This window comes from Leuciscus leuciscus (assembly GCF_965113295.1).
Source record: "Leuciscus leuciscus genome assembly, chromosome: 23".
Lineage (NCBI taxonomy): Eukaryota > Metazoa > Chordata > Actinopteri > Cypriniformes > Leuciscidae > Leuciscus > Leuciscus leuciscus.
Window position 1 is genome coordinate 5,745,339 of NC_138747.1, and position 12,765 is coordinate 5,758,103.

The 12,765-nt window shown below is 35.4% G+C and overlaps 1 protein-coding gene across 2 annotated transcripts in view; it reads right to left on the reverse strand.

Moving 5' to 3' along the window:
* The window catches only part of LOC309487806 (uncharacterized protein), a 74,953-nt gene that overhangs the window by 13,533 nt on the left and 48,655 nt on the right, over positions 1-12,765 (reverse strand). The gene's annotated exons all lie outside the window — the stretch shown is intronic.

Below are 12,765 nucleotides of genomic sequence, written 5' to 3' on the forward strand. Positions count from 1 at the left end.
TATTAAAATTTAATTCATTAAACTAGAAACACTTCAGACTTGGCAGGGCCAAGCAAAGAGCAAAACTCATCCTCAGCACACTGCAATCTCGAACAACTGTACACGCTGAAAGAAATGAAAAACATATTCAACACTGCACAGACGTACACAGAGAGATTACTTTTATGAATTTTAGTGCATTATTCAATAACTGAAAATGACTTACCTCTGTTTTTAATGAAGGAGTAAAACTCATCCTCAGCACGCTGCAATCTCGAACAACTGTACACGCTGAAAGAAATGAAAAACATATTCAAAACTGCATAGACGTACACAGAGAGATTACTTTTATGAATTTTAGTGCATTATTCAATAACTGAAAATGACTTACCTCTGTTTTTAATGGAGCAAAACTCATCCTCAGCACACTGCAATCTCGAACAACTGTACACGCTGAAAGAAATGAAAAACATATTCAACACTGCATAGACGTACACAGAGAGATTACTTATTTGAATTTTAGTGCCTTATTCAATAACTGAAAATGACTTACCTCTGTTTTTAATGGAGCAAAACTCATCCTCAGCACACTGCAATCTCGAACAACTGTACATGCTGAAAGAAATGAAAAACATATTCAACACTGCATAGACGTACACAGAGAGATTACTTATGAATTTTAGTGCCTTATTCAATAACTGAAAATGACTTACCTCTGTTTTTAATGGAGCAAAACTCATCCTCAGCACACTGCAATCTCGAACAACTGTACACGCTGAAAGAAATGAAAAACATATTCAACACTGCATAGACGTACACAGAGAGATTACTTATTTGAATTTTAGTGCCTTATTCAATAACTGAAATGCCGAGACGCGAGAATTCATTGGGCGGGACTTTCTCTGCCTGTGTATTCACTTTAAATGTGCATCGTACTGACGTTATAAAATGTATAATATGACTAATAACACTGTGGTTGTCCATTCAATTAGTGTAGAACATAACTTACCGGTAGGGTTATGTTATAACGTTATAACGTTATATGTTAACATGTTGTATGAGGCCTCGATCGCGACAGGCAACACACACACGGTGTAACGTTAACGTTAAGTTACACACAAGTGTTCAGAAACAAGAACATTTCGATTACTTTGTTCTAAACTTGAAAATAATAACTGACATTAACATCAAACCTTGTGATAACTAGTATTTGGCTAACGTTAACTGGCTAGAATGTTCGCGTTAAAAAGCTAACGTTACCTTAACTTTACCTTTCAAACTCACCACGATTAGGATACTTAACAGTTAATGGTAAAACGAATATCTTCACATTTGTAGTGGTGGAACATTTAGAAATACAAATTTTTAAGATTTTGAATACAATTTTACATCTTACCTGGCTAGTTCTTGCTGGTTCTGCGTGCTCCGTCCTCGAAGTCAGTCAGGATGAAATGGAAAATTCGAGTTTGACGGCTGACGGTTAGATGATTGGTTGCCAGGTGTATATCCCGTGCGATTCGCTCTTTATGTAATTAAGTGTGTAAATCTAAAGCAAAATAATAATAATAATAATAATAAATCATGGAAATCGATTTCTATCTATTTTATATTGCCTATATTATTGATCACTGGATGGGACTACATCTCCCATTCAAACATTTTAGGCTAAACCTTTGAGATTAGTTGGATTTGTGACCAAATCTGGCAACCATAAAGAAAAAGAAGAAGAAAAAACACTCAAGCAAACTTAAACTTTTTTTTAACTATATTCTAAATGCCTTAATATATGGGTTACCTTATGAAACGATGTATTATAAAATTCCTAAGCTGAAATAACCTCAATAAACCAAAAAATGTCCTCTGTCGGGCTTGTCTGTTGGAATATACTGTCATCAATTTAACAGGAGTATAAGAATTACTGTAATTATTTTCTTCCCCCCACCAAAGAAAAGCATAAATTGACAGCAACTTTCCTGTAAATAGTTATACGGTGACAAAGCTGGAAATACAGCAAAAATAATGTAAAAGCTATAAAATTGACAGCAACTTACTGTAAACTGTTTCTACAGTAAACTTTCACTGAAAATACAGCAATAATACTGTGAAAACAACAGAAATCATTTACAGTGTAATAATCACTTTGTTTGTTCATGAATTTTCCAATGCAAGCCACCTATGCAGATCTAAGAAGTGACTTGGAACATGTTTAGGCATACAAGAATGGAGATTGTTCATTCATTGCAACAGTTTTGTGTGTGTGTGTGTGTGTGTGTGTGTGTGTGTGTGTGTGTGTGTGTGTGTGTGTGTGTGTGTGTGTGTGTGTGTGTGTTTTGTGCTGGCTAAGTCACAGTCGATGACAGGGTTAAATTGTAAATTTTGTAATTGATTGAAGCGCTCACACTTCAGATCTGTCCGTTTTTTACGATGTTTCTGTTATTATTGCTATGTTTGAGAAATCAGGGGCCATTTCCCAACCACTCTAATAACAGTCAGAAAGTTTTAACATTTTGAAATTTAATAGCAGGTCTGTCTCTGCTTTATAATTTGCATCATTGATTTGTGTCTGTAGCCATTCATAAGTATATTACAGTGTTTTCCCATGAGTTGGCAGTGTGTTGTGAATAGCGTATGCTATGTGTGTCTCTGTTAGACCGTGATCATGGGATCGGCTGTACCATCCTGTGTGTGTGAAGCTATCTGGATCTGTTAGTGTGACGATGGACACTAGATGTTTAGTGAAGTGACACTTTTGGACTCTATGTCATCTTTATCTTCTTATGATGTGTAGTGTTCAGCCTGGGTAGACTTGATCTATTCCAGGTGATGATGCTGTGAGGGTGTAGTGATGGAGGCGTGTGTTCAGTGTTAATGTCTAGGAGATGGGTGGAATATAATCTATAACAATTGTGTTGCAAATTTAGTTCCAGTTCTATACTGGGAGGCCATATTTACGCAGTGATGTACTATTGTGAGATGTGAACGGCCTCTTGAAGTGTCTTTTCACCCATCTCCCGAGTCTCAGGTTATGTTCTAAAAATTCCGCTGTCCTGGCTTTGATCCAGGTGGGGTCCAACCCGTCCTGGCATCCGAGATATTAATTCGTGGGAACGTCATATTAAGTCGTGGGGACGTGATAATAAATTGGGGCCACCGATCATTTTGTTGAGGTAACGACATCATTATGTCGTGGCCACGCGATGTAAAGTCATTGCCTCGAGATCATATGTTGAGGGAATGCTATATTTTTCTCGTGGCCATGACTTCATATTTTGAGAGAACAACATATTTCTCGTGGCCACGAGTTATGTAGTAGTTCTCCTAGTTATGTTGAGGGAACCACACCGGTCAATACTGTAACCATATACAGCAGTCGGAGATGGAGATGGAGATGACTGATGAAATAACATTTAACTTTGAATTAGGAATGTCATATAAATAATATATAGTGCGCTCTCTGGCATTAAGACATGGGTAGCCTACATTATAAGTGAAAGACACCTGAAGCGCATTCTTAAGTTGAATGGGCTTTTTCGTCAGAAATTTGCTGGCTTGAATTAAATACTCTGGTCACGAATAAAGTCCCGTTTAAGGCAATAACAAAAACAAATTATGAGAAACTTAAATTAACAAATAGTAAAGTAATTATGCCCGGGGTAAAAGGAGAGCCTGTGTCGCATGTGAAGATTCGGTTCCCACATGTTATAAATCTCATAGCCACGAGAAACGGATGTCGTTCCCTCAACATAAGATCTCATACCCACAAGATATTATGACGTTCCCACGAGATATTATGACGTTCCCACGAGTTTATATGTTGTGGCCACAACAAAACTAAGTGAACCGAACATGACCCTCCCTGTCACCGTAGTTGACTGACTCTTTGTCTCTTGTTTTATTTCTTCATCATATGATTTTACTAGGGCACGAGCAACCTCTAAATCACTGGTCTCAAACTCCTGGAGGACGACAGCTCTAAACAGTTTTGCTCCAGCCCTAATTAAACACACCTGATCCAGCTAATCAAGGTCTTCAGGATTACTAGAAGCTTCTAAGCATGTGTTAGTTGGAGCTTAACTCTTCAGAGCTGTGACCCTCCAGGAACTGAGTTTGACAGCAGTGCTCTAAATCCTGTTCTATCTGCAGTCGTTCTAAATCAAACCTTTGAGTTTATTGCTCTTTTCTGAGTTGCTCTTCTAAAGTTCTTATTTTCCCCCCCCTTTCTTGTCTTTCCATTTGCATCATCTTGTATTCAGCCTCTTTTGCAGCATCTGCTTATAGAAGAGAAGATCCAGAATGGCTGCTGAGCGTAACTATGAGCTAAAAGCCCTTTCCTGTTCTGGATCAAACTCGCCATCTACTGTTGAAAACCTTTTCAGCACAAAGTTGACGATGTCATTGGTCACAGCTTCACATACATCAATTTTACGTCTTAAACCAGCAGTGGGTGTGATATGTTCCCTTATTTCTATATTAGCTCCACAGATTCTGCCTTGGCTTGCTGATCAATTTATTAATTGAATAGCTATACAGTAGCCAACATATTGTATAATTTTTTCTGTACATATAATTTTATTTGTTCTCTTTAGAGGTGCAACAAGTGAAGAAATGAAATGGTTCATCCATGTTTTGAGGAGCATAAAAGAGATGTTTCCACCTGGCAGGAGGTGTAGATTCTGTGGCTGTTTTCAAAGTTTCACCAGTAGAGGTCGCCACTGAATCAGCAAGAGTTCAACAATGTCCATTTAGTTTGGAAATATCACTTTAATTATAGCAGGCTACTGGTATCAATATTACAGCATAACATATCATCGTAAAACATATCAGAAACGCTCTACTTTATGAATGTTCCACATATACTCTGCAGTTCAAAAGTTTTACTTCAAAAGTAAGATTTTTGTAATGTTTTATTTTTTTTAAAAGTATCTTATTCTCACCAAGGCTACATTTATTTGATTAAATAAAATATTACAATAATTGAATAAAAAAAAAAAATATATATAAATTTCAATAAAAAAATATAATATTAATAATTGAAATATTACAATCTAATATAACTGTTTTCTAATTTGTAATTTATTCCTGTGATAAAAGCTGATTTTTCAGCATCATTACTCCAGTCTTCAGTGACAAAATCATTTTTGTGATGTCTGGATTACTGAAGATAGATGATATTTATTACCGTCAAAGACAGTGTTAGAATGTGCTGAGTGTTTTATTCTTACATGTGGATCAGTGAACATACCTGGATATGAGTGGCCGTCACAGCTAACCGCAGTCCATGTTGTGTTGGGCGATATGCTCCATTTTAATATCGTCCTATCGTCAGCCTGTGAGATCGGCGATACACGATATATATCGTGAGGGGGGCGGGGCTTACTTATTTGATTATTAACTTGTTTATTTACTCATCAATTTGCTTGTTTTATAACTTCGTTTTATATATGAGAATCTTTTTCTATTTTGCTAGCAAAGGTCGACTGTTTATTAATAGGCTAAATCAGGTTATTTCCCGGTATAGTGAGGTAAAAGAAAGATCCTAATCATTCTTGTATCTGACTCGGAGTATTTCAACATGTCAGCGGGAAATTTACGGACACACATTATCCTCTCATGCCGTTACAGATGCAGCATTTTGACTGTACTTCTGCACGAGATGAGAACACGTTTTAATAATTTCTTGGGTCAAGAAAGAGTCGGAGTCTGCGATATATGTCCTCCTACCAGTGCTCTCTCTGTCTGGATGCACTTCACATATGCGCACCGCACTTCAATAAGCCAAAAGAACGCGGGTTAATGTGTTTTAAATGCCGGGAGAAATCAGAGGCAAAAATCTAAAAGTCGATCAGTTATACTTAAACTTTTGACTTGACTCTGATAAAGGAAAACGGGTTAAAGGGGTGGTTCAGTTTTTTCGACATCGGACCTCATTTTCAAGTGAGCCTGGTTGTTATTCATCAGTGGAGACAGTTTTTAAAAAAAATCATCCAGTCCTTACTTTTGGATAGTTCGCCGGTGCTAGGCTAGCGCGAGTCAACGGTGCACGTTAGCCTGCCATTAAAAACAGTTTTACCCACTCCACAGTACACCAAAAGCAAATAAATTATAACGCCAGACTATCGATGTAATGTCTGTTGAGAGAATAATGTTAGAAACGCGGGGCTAGTTGTAACACGCTTGTTTTAAATACTTCCGCACATGCTTGGATGACGAAACTTTGTGTATTTACTAGTTGCCATATCAACACTATAGAAAAAAAAATTCCGCCAAAATTATTTTTTTGGGGGAGATATCCATAGACATTTATTAAACCATAGCAAAAGTAAATTTCTTACTTAAGTAAATTTTTCATCTCTATTTTTTGTGTTTATTTAAAATAAGACAAATCTGATATTATTTTAATCTCCAAGATGTTATTTAACAGTTGAGATAGTTATTTAATGCTTCGCTAACTAGCAGAAGACACTAGCAAGGTTTAAATCCCAGTTGTGCTGCGTTACAATGTGCCCCTATTAGAAATATGCTATTATATTCTATACTTTTATTAATTTTATTGAGAAAACGTGAGAAAAAGGTGAATAAAGACTGAGAGTCAATGTTCAGAAATTACTAATTATTTATTTGTTTTGAACTATGTTGTATAGCTGTGTTTTCATGTGTTCGTAGTCAAAACTCAAAAATGAGTTTATATTTAATTATAAAAAATTGCCATTATTTTATATGAAAACGTTTTTTAATTGTATTTTATTTAGAAAATATTTTAGTTTGTTTTGTATATTTTTTTTATTAGATCAGATAACATTTTAAGCTGTCATATGTTATGTTACAATGTGCCCCACCTATGGGGCATGTTGTCACATTTCACATCCATTCTTTCGGGGTGTATCAAGAAAAAAGTATATACTGTATTAATAAAACAAAAACACATAATTGTACTAGACATGTGGAAAATTAATGTGGGAAAAAATAAATACTCTGAACCATAAGTAGATTTACACAAACTGAGAAAGTCAAAAAGCGTTACTTTGTGCCCCGCTCTCCCCTAGTTTTTTAGTCTGTTTTAAAAACATTTTCTTTGAGAAGTCCTCATACGCGCGTGTCGGTGATGTCGCAAGTGTGGTTATGTGGTGATGTCGCATGTGGTTATGTGGTGATGTCGCAAGTGTGGTTATGCGGTGATGTCGTTATGAATTTAGGCAAGGCAAATTAATTGTAGTTCCTAATTAATTTAATAACAACACTAGCTTCATAATAATAATAATGATTTAATACATTAATGGGAAAACGAGCCAATTATCGTATTGATATCGTCAAAGGCATCTGCCAGCAGCTCTCTGACTATCGTCGATACACGATACTATCGTCTATCGGCACAACCCTAGTCCATGTAGCTGTTCTTCAAGGTTTCACACACCTCAACTTTAGGCTTAATCTGTACTGTTAAGCACAGACAAAACTGAGCAGAAATGTTATTTATAGAATTATTATGTGCCTGCTTCTCAGATTGATTCGGCATTTCATTTGAAGTCTTAATATGCATGACGTAAAAAAATAGGAATATTTCACAGTGCTGTTTGTAAGAATAGCATACACTGTCCATCAAAAGATGAGATGTGGATTCTTCACAAACTTTATAAGTTTTGCCTGCCTAAAAAAGTACTTGGAAAATAACTTTTAATTGCCTAATCCCTTTACATCAAAGGAAAGCCATGTTATGTAAATAAAAACATATTTTCCATCAGTTTTCTATAATTTATTAAAATGATCTGAATGCACTATTTGTAATTTCTGGGTTATAATAAGGCAGATATCTCTCATTTCTCTTAGAGGACCAGCAACTTTTTTACAACAATTTTAGCACTAGTCATGAAAACAATACGATCTGACAACATTGATATAATAGCTTTTTCAGAAAACTTAAATTTATGGTAAAAGGCGGCAGCATGGTTGCCGGAAATTCACTTCAACTAATACTGTGAGAGTATTTGTTTACAGTATGGCATATTGGTGCCTGTATTTTGTAAAATGTTTAACTGTAGTATACCAATTGACTTAAACCAAAATCAGATTTTATTTTGTAATGATAAATGTACTGATAACCACTATGATAGTCCAGATGGTAAAACAGAAAGTCACATGATGAATCAGAGTGGCCTGTCCATAAAATGTAGCCAATACTCATGTTTAAACGGTGCACAGGGTCATACACACAAAGACACAAAACAATGCAATAAACATTAACTAAATAACTTAAAATGTAACACAAAACATCTTAAATGTACAAGCAAATAAGCAAATATAAAATATAGCCCAGGCCTGACATGACAAGATTACATCAAATTTGATCTTTTGACATATCTTTGGTCTTTGTGTCATGAAAACATCCTGCAAGTTTCATAGCCTAAAACGTCCTCAGTATAAACAAAGCATTTATTTAATCAAGCTCCAAAAACTTTTAATTGATATTGTGGGATGTGGCGTCACATGGGCGAATATATTTGCATATGGCTGCAAAACATCAACGAATCGGTTTACATCATCGGACCATAGGCCCCGCCCACTGGTGCTTACTCTCTAATTGATTGACACCTGTCTTCACCAGACACAAACGTTGCGTCGAAGCAAATGTACTCCATGGACGAGTAAAAGAACATTGCTTAGACTGTTTAAACAGCATTTGCGTTTCTTTACAGACTTCAGAAGGACACCTTCCACAGGAGCAAGTGGATGGTTTATTTTTATTGGTGTAGTAGATCGTGTCGAAGAATTATATGTTTGTTCAGGGCATTTTACTGCGTTTTTTAAACGAAGGCTCAGTATAATGGAGAGTTCACACTAAAACTTTTGTTGAATTATGAACTTTTCAACTGTATTGGATGCATAGACTGTAAAAAAAGATTAATGATGCCGGATTGGATCTGACAGCAGATACATCCCAAACTGTAAGTAAACAATTTCTTCTGTATATGATGGTTTTATATGGATCATGTTTTCAAAGCAATAGCGAAGGGGCTGACGTTAGCTAACGGTGACAGTTTACTGACAAGCCTTAAAGGAGCCGCCCATTAAAAAATTGATCATTTCAGAAAGAGGAATGGTTAAAAATAAATTGTATTAATATGTTTAATATTTTAAGTTCAATATTATAAGTGGTTCCACACTAAACACTGATTAACAAAAGTAAGCAAAAAAGATTTCTGCAAGTAAAGATCCTTTATAATGGATATACTGTACATAGTGAAACGACAGAGACTCAGTGATTCATCAAACTGTAGACTTGATCTCCTGCCTTTGAATGAACTGGTTTGTCAGGGATCGTGCAGTACAGGTGGTAAATATTCTTAAGGAAAAAACAGAAAGAGAGAAAAGGCACACAGGATAAATGTCTTGGCATTCAGTTCATGATGGACGTCTCATTCGATTATGTGGGTTTGTGGTGTGTCAGTGTTCACACATACCTCATTTTCCTCTTTCTGTTGTTTATTGACCAAAACACCTGTAATGCAATGCAGAAGCGTCATATCACTTGGTGGCCTTCATGAACAAGCTCTTTGTAATAAAACTTGAATGTATTTTAAGCTTTGACACTTTGCACATGCAGCAGTGTCATCTCTTCTCAGACTCATTCTGTGCAACACTGTTGTGATGAATTTAATATTTGTTCCACTTCCTCTGTATGAGCTCATCGTGATTGAGTGGGCCAAGTTTCTCAATGCTTATATGTGAGCATCAAAAATGCTGTTTTTGGACTAGTGAGAAAATTTTGAGTTGTGAAACCAGTGTGTTTTCCTAGTAGGTTTAGTACTAGTATTAGTAGGTTTGATTCCTCATGATACATGACCACTTTAATGAAAGAAACATTTTATTACCTGAGGGCTGGTAAATTGAATTCTCAGACGTATTGAAAGAGTCAGTTGCTGTGGGATCTGGTGTGCTGTCCTGATGGGACTCTGGGTGTTCGAGGCCTTTGGAAGAACAGCATGATGAAGAGGGTCAAACAGAGTCAATGGAAAACCATCCAAAAGAAGAGGACAAATGTCAAATGGCTTCTCCTAAAGCTTCAAACGTGGTGTGTGAAGACAGTGACGCCAAACACAATGCATGTATTGATACCAAACATGATGCACCATAATTGAATGAGTGCATTTACAAAATAGATGTGAGAGCTACACAAGTGCTGCAGGGGTGATGTATTTTTGTCGCCAAAACCCGGAAAAGAAAATCAATGTTTTTTTTTTTTTTGGTTAAATGCCTGAAATAAGGTCTTTGGTTATCACAAGCCCAAGATTTTTTCACATTTTATTTATAAACCCCCTTGGGATTTTTGAAACTTTTGAAGCTTTTTCTTGTCTTGAAAAATGGCAGTTGCTAACAAGTAATTAAATGGGACTACAGAGGTTTTTGGGGGACATTAAGGAGCCGGTTACATGCATTTTGTCTGTTCATTTACACATGTTTTGGGGGCCTGAAAATGCTAACTTTTGAAAACAGATTTCAAAGTGCAAGTTTTTGAAAAATAGTACCGTTACTGTCAATGTGTGAAAATGCTAATTTGTGAAAATGACAGCGTAGCTTATTACGCATCTTTACAAAGTGACATTGCCAACTACTGGCCTGGCAGCACAATACAGTGTTTTTAGTTGTTTTCTCGGATCCGTGTGAACTGGGATCTTTTTGACAATGTTGTCATCTGTACACGAAAAACACAGAGGAAAAACTTTTTTGTTTTTAGCACATTATTGTATTGTAAATGTATCCTTAAACTATAAATAAAAACTGAAAGAGTTATAGAAGCTCGACAGCCCTTTAAAAGTGCTCATTTTATTTTATAAACAGTGTAAACATTCTGCAAAAAAGCTCATTTTGAGTTCCACAGAAGAAAGAAAGACGTATGGGTTTGAAACAGTAGGAAAGTGAGTAAATTGTTTTAATTTTGTCATGAAATTGTACTTTTAAACTGCAGTCTTCAACTTTTTTTGTATTCAAAATATACAAAATTTATATAACAAGCGAGTACATCCAACACGATCCTGAATCACTATGGTACACCTATAATAAGTGTTTGTATTCTGACTATTTTAGACTGATATGGGTTGTACCGCAGCGATGTAGCCCAGACCTGCGTGACTCGTCATAGACATAAACAGAGAGAAGTAGCTCCGGCTACAAGATGCATCTTCTGTTTATTTTTTATTTATTTATTTTTTTTATTTTTATTTTTTTTAACTTTTTTTTTTATTAAGCAGATTTTTAAATGACAATGTGCATGACATATGAAAAACAACACAACCTGCTTTTTTCAACCATAAGAATGAGTAAAGAAAATGTATACAAATATACAGAACACTCTTAACACTACCCAACCCAAAACATCCCATACACTCACAAAAAAAAAAAAAAATTATAATAATACATTTTATATACATACATACACACACACATACATACAAATGCATCTTCTGTTTATTAACTGCTAAAGCACTAAAAGTTGCGGACTGCAGCTTTAAGAAAAGATGTGGCAAATAATGCTGAAGACTTGAAAGAGGAAATGGTACTAGTTTCTGAGAAGCTGGTGTCACTATATCGTAATTTTGGTTAACTGAAATCATCAACTGAGAACGATGTTCTCTCACCTACAGAGATGGGCTGAGATGTGTCTGGTACAGAAGTGATCAGAGAATATGTCTCTGCAGGTCCAGAACAACTCTAAAAAAAAACAATGAATAATTAATGAATAATATGGCTGTCCCTTTAAGCCATTCTTACTCATTATGGTATTATAAATATTTATTACCGTGTGATTTTAAAGATTGTAAATGCACAGATACTCACCAAACCAATTCCTTGATTGGGTACATCTGATCTTATTGATCTAATTTTATTGCTAAGAATCAAATATGGATCTTTATGGCATCTTTTCATACATAAATCAGATAAGGTGCTAAACATTTACACTCATAGTTCCTATAGATTACAAAAATATACAACAGGACATTGTATCACAGACTACTGAGAATGATTTCATGCAATGCAGAAGTAGTCTTCATTAAATAATCATATCACTTTATATATATAAAAAATGTAACCTTCATGAACAAGCTCTTTGTCATAATTCAGACTAATGAATTGAATGCAATGCATGAAACAACTTACCGATGTCTTCTTTTTTTACCTACAAAACAATGAATGGCCATTATATGTTCAGTTTTAGCTTGCATGATAAATTCTATATTGAACAACATAAAACCCAGTACATTCACCAGAACAAACAAATAATATATGTAGCCAACATGTGAAAACTTTACTTACATGCAAACCAGCACAGACAGATGAGTCCAGAAAAAATGACACCAACACCAGTGGAAACCAGCACTATAATCAATAAGTCTGTGACAAAACAAAACCAACACTTTAATACATGTTTATGTGCATTATGGTAAAGTTTAATTTGGTTGTTGTATATGTCAGTCCACCTGACAATTGAAGTGATACACAAACCATTGAGAAAATGTATATAGATTTGTTTTTTGTTGTGTGCATGTAAATGTTTTACAGAGATTTGAAAGTAAACATCTAATTCATGCAACAGTCAAATCCAATCAATTAAAATGGAAGCACAACAGGAAAAGGAAAAACCTTTGTGGATGTTCAGGGTTGGACAGTCAGTTTGATCTGTTGAAGTGTGAACATTAGGAGCATCTGCATCAGAAAATACCTCAAATGAAATCACATTTGACCAAAGCGTGATGATTATACACAGCAGTGTTAAGGCCAATTCACACCACACAG